General features: G+C 45.6%; 1 pseudogene; it reads left to right on the forward strand.

Moving 5' to 3' along the window:
- Positions 1-1,132: 1,132 nt before the first annotated feature.
- Positions 1,133-2,489, forward strand: LOC120840236 (annotated as a pseudogene).
- The last annotated feature ends 2,831 nt before the right edge of the window (positions 2,490-5,320 follow it).

Here is a 5,320-nt window from a genome sequence, read left to right on the forward strand (position 1 = left end):
ACAAAACTGAAAATGGTTGTGAAGAAAAATAATAGGAGGACGATTAACCTTCGCCTTTAAGAGTTGAACGCGATAGGGTTATCGGGCCCCGTTCACATGGCCTTCTCAATCGCTTCTCATGCTCTTGAGTCACACAACAACCTAGTTCTTATGATACAACACTCCCGGCGCGATCAAGGAGCTTTTGTCAGTGCTTTGATGCCATTTTACCCCGCAAGGTTTATTTATGTGTTTGCTTGGCACGCGCTAACAACACTCGATGCGATGATGCCTTTACCCTGACACAGACAGACATCGAGGCTCTCTAATGACGGCAGGATCGCAGTGCCATTCCCAAGCCCTCCGTTGCCTAGTCGGTGGCATGTCTGGCTCGCAACCGAAGGGTCGCGAGTGCGATCCTGCGTTAATTCTTCAAATTTTTCTTTAAGGCAAATGAATTAGTTTATCAAGTGGGATCATTTGAAACATGCGGCGACCATTAATTCGTATGTATTTAACCACCTTCATTCCACGCATGACGTCACGTTTCACATGAGCGTTGTGGGTTGTTTGAAATTCCCGCGCGAAGTCATGTGGCTGTGACGTCACGACCCTATCGACCATTCAGGAATTTCCCGTCACGCCACCGACGCCACCGACATCCGACAGATTTTCTGTGACCCGAGCTCGCAAACGCGCTCGCCGCTGAAATATTCTCTGCCTTCCTAAAAACGAAAGAAAAAACGTGAAAACTTTCGAAAACGTGAAAGACTTTCGCTCGTCGTTGCGTGTCGAAGGTTAGGTGCGTGTGCACTCGACTCTTCGTTTCTCCATGCCGCCGACGTCTTCTGGGCCCGCCAATGGCATCGATGCCAGTGCTGGCGCTGAAGGGCAAGCCACGTCAACAAGCGAGTTTGAGCGGGGCGTCGTAAACAGTGGACGCTGTGTCCTCGGTGAGCCGATTGGACCGTGAGAGTAAGGCACGTGAGGACTCAGCTCCAATCCTTTCAGCAAGTGCTCGGCATTCTGGAAGAAGCAAGCGAGGTCTAATGTGGTTGCTGACGCCATCTCTTCAAGCTCTGAAGGATATTTGCCCACGCCTGTCCTCACGCGGTGAAACTCTACATACGATTGCCTCAAATCGCTTCACGGAATGCTTGTTCACAGTGAGGGAAAGTTGAAGGAAGTTTGTGAGAATTGTAAAATTTCGCGATTCACGAAGTCAGACATTGACTTTATTTGTACCCAATTCAGCCCACCGGATAAAATCCATTGCCTCAAAGTTCGACACGAATGTCGTCTTCTCGTGCCGCATGCGTCTTAAACAACTCTGTCAACAAGTGAACAACAACCGGATTCCGATTGGCTGCACTGTCAAACACGAAAACAAATTCATTCCATGCAAAGAGAAGAAAGTTTACTCCATTCCCTTGAGCTGCGGCCATCAATACATAGGACAGACCGGCAGATGCACCAATCACAGACTCCGCGAAGATCACAACGAAGTTTCTAAGGCCTCTCCAGATTCTTATCATCCCATAGTCATACATGCCCGTTCGTGTTTGCGTTGTCATCCCCTCTTTGATGACACGAAAGTCCTGGGGGGACATGACAGCAGATTCGGCAGGGAAATCATAGAATCATTCGCAATGATCACAGCAAAAAACAACGTGTCTAACCCTTCCCTCCTGCTGACGAAAAATGAGGTTGAATTTTTAAAATCCGAGATAACTCTACCAACCTGGCTTGCACTTCGCGTTCCTTATCTTTCCTTCTCTCCCCCTTCTCTCCCCTACTCCTACTGGGTATAGTCGGCTGCTCGCTGTTCGAAAGTTTCCTCGTCTGTTGCTAGTTGAAAGATGTGGATGTGTTGTCCCTGTTTTCATTGTCTTATTCTTTCTTCATCCATGACTTTATTGATGAGTATTTTCACGTGTTTACACCTCTCGCGCAAGCTATAACTTGCGCAAAAACAGCATGTTTATGGCATATCTCCTGCTTACAGTGGCTTCACTTCACAAAAAATGTCCGCGTTGCTGACGGAGAACTTGAGGTACTGCCGCCCGGTGGTCGAGAGCTTAATCACGGCGATCAATAAGAGGTTTGCAGGTACGGAGGAAGAAAAACATTTGATATTATCTGCCGTATGCCATCCAAAATTTAAGGTTACATGGATAGACAACGAAGTGGAACGGAAGCGGGCCTGGGATTATCTAAAAAACGAACTTATGCGAACATCAACTATAGAAAAAGCGTCGTCAGGCGAACGAAGTGGTGAGGATGAAGAAGACTGTAAGCACTTCATTAACTTCGAAACATCGTCCTCATCTGCTTCATGGGAACAGTAGTTTGTACAGTACACCGAAATTGCTCCGACAAGAAGTCTGGACTGTCTCAAGCACATGCCGCTTCTGAAAAGCGTGTTCTTAAAATTCAACACGGGGCTTCCAAGCAGTGCGGCGCTGGAGCGCGTTTTTAGCGTAGGAGGAACAATTGCTACCAAACTGCGATCGAAGATGTCGGATGAACATTTCGAAGAAGTCTTGATTCTGAGGTCAAATCGAGCACTCAAGTGAAAAAGACAAACTGCCGAATTCAGAAACTTCACTCAAACTACACTCAAACTAAAGGGCCCCTCTACTTCCTCAAGGAAGGCGCGAGGGCCGGCGCTGGCCAATCGCGACGGCGGATCCGTCCTCGCAATTGGCCAGCGCCGGCCCTGGCGCCTTCTCGAGGAAGTGGAGGGGCCCTTCAGTTTGAGTGTCGTTTGAGTGAGGTTTCTGAATTCGGCGGAAAGTCTTCGAATGCTCTGGTGAGAGCGTTTTGCCTTATTTCTCCCATGGACACCAATAAAGCACGTTTATCAAACTTGTTTTGGTGTACATCCCAGTATACAAAGGATTTACTTCCAATATTATTGTGACAAAGTTGAGAAACATACTTGACGTGAAAATAAAATGTACCTTTCAAGTAACTGTACCTGTACGTAGGTACATTTTTAAGCGAGTAACTAGATACGCACCTAGGTACATTTTCGTATGAGTAACTGTAACTGTATCTTAGGTACATTTTTGAAGTAACTTTTACAACCCTGCTCAAAATTAACAGATAAATACCTTGATATATTCCATGGTCGAAGAAACAGAAAACATTATGTCCTCCCGCTTACTCCAGGGCTCTTATTGCAATACGAAGTCGTCGAAAAGGCTTTCGAAGATTAATTTATCATCCGACGCAACATCATTAACGACAGAAGCAAATTTACTTAAAGGAAGTAAGGATAATACAGGTCTATGGGGAATTTCATCACTGATCCACATGTTCTAGCAAAAATCACTTGAAGAAAATGAAAGTAATTTGGATTGCTAACCACAAGAGGATTAGAGTTGTCAAATCAGCAGCAGGACCACCCCAACTTACGTAGTGGAGATACTTAGAGGAGAGGTGAGGAGCAACTTATTTTATTTGATCCCGATGAGAACACCCGCAGGGAATACTCAAACAACTGCAAGAAATCTCGGGAGTTCAAAATTGTCTTGCAAAATGACATCGCCTTCCGAACTTCCAACCACGACATGGGAGCGAAAAGTAGGACCCGTGCAAAGACCCAGCCAATAAATGATTAAAAAAAAAAGTGAGAGATGTTGATAAGCTTTGGGGCTGGGGAAGTAAAAAACACGAAGTTGAGCACACATTATGAATGGCATAGAGTGCCTTCATACAAACACGTGCTTTCGCTTGAGCGGTGACATCTCAACCTTTATTCCACCCAATCTTTTTTTTCAATGTTTTTTGAGGTGCGGAAAATCCAATACGATTGAGCTCGAGCTCGTAGCCTTGGCAAATGTTTAAACGCATTTTACCGCAGAAGTCATGCACTGAATGTACCACCGGATCACGCTTTGACCCACTATGATTAATTAAGAATGCCTTCACCGTCAGACAGACGGACAGACATGTTAGCGCACTAGAGTGGAGGCCCCTTACTCCATAACGCGCCGGCTACATTGACCGGATCGCCAGACGATCAGACGCGACCTATATGTGGTAGCATCAGAAACAAACGATGTTACATCATCTCGGCAGAACATTCTGAAGTTCGGAAAGAGCGGATTAGCAGACACACCGGGCTATTCAAGCAATGGAAAGAACTGAAATGGTTAAAATATAATCGAATATGGTCAGTAATGCAACTCTAAAAACAACTCTTAACTGACCGGCTGGAGGAAAAAAGAAGAGAACGCTGTGCATAATCATATGACCGTCGCGAACATCAAAGAGATTGTCACGAATCCGGAAATTACTAAGCTGACGAGTTGTAACACGAATACTGCATAGAAAAGAATGCGAAATGGTTCGGAAGAGGCAAACGCGTGCACTGTCTTTCACACTCACCCGTACTCACGAGATCTCCGTGACACGAAATGGAGGTTGGCGAAGAACTGCGAAAGGGAAACGAATATACAGCAGCTTATTCTGCTGAAGAAAAGCACCGCAACAAAGACGAAGAGAAAAACAACGCTCCTGGCTACCGACAAAACAAACAAAATGTAACACCTCGACAAGAACCAGAATGAAGTGAACCGTTTAAGTTCGATTAAGCTTTAGACGAGAACAGCGACGTGCGACTGCGCTTCGTGTGTGTTGCGCAAAAATCAAGTGTTTTGAAATATACTTCTTAAATATAGTGTGCCTCAAAACGCCATGCAATGAATAAGGGTTTGATATTCGCTCGTTTAACGTACAGTCTGTTCCACAACTGTGTAGTTCTCTAAAGGCATCTCAGAGTGTCGCGACAAAAGGACAAGGATGAAGAGAGGATTGATTGCAAGAGCGCGAGCAGACCATCAAACATTCCCTGTATACGAAAATGTAAATATAACGCAGTTCCATTAAATATAAGTGTTTGGTTGTGGCATCCTGACCGTGGCCGATTAACTCCGCAACTACTCAAGCAAGCTTGTTACCGAAGATTTCCCCAGAAGGGCTTTTGTTTTTCCTCCCTCTCATGTGGCCTCCACAGCGCCGCACAAACTGCCAAAAACCATTGCTGCGCGGACCAGCGCAACAAACGACCCCCTCAAGCCCGACCTTCCTCTTCCCCTCCCCTCCCCTTTTCTCCACCGTATCGCCTTGGGAGTTGGCGACAGCACCTGTGCGACAGTAATAAGGCATCGAATCGGGTATTTTTTTCATGAATTAATCATATAATGGTTTCACTCGGCGGAGAACTCAGAGTGGACTGAAAGATTCCCCTTTGTTCTAAAAAAAATGACGGTTAGCTATACAACACGTTTCCTTAGAAAGTAATCCATAAAAGCAACGCGTTACTTATAATCTA

Source organism: Ixodes scapularis, unplaced genomic scaffold, assembly GCF_016920785.2.
Source record: "Ixodes scapularis isolate PalLabHiFi unplaced genomic scaffold, ASM1692078v2 PGA_scaffold0__279_contigs__length_252992795, whole genome shotgun sequence".
Taxonomy (NCBI): Eukaryota; Metazoa; Arthropoda; class Arachnida; order Ixodida; family Ixodidae; genus Ixodes; species Ixodes scapularis.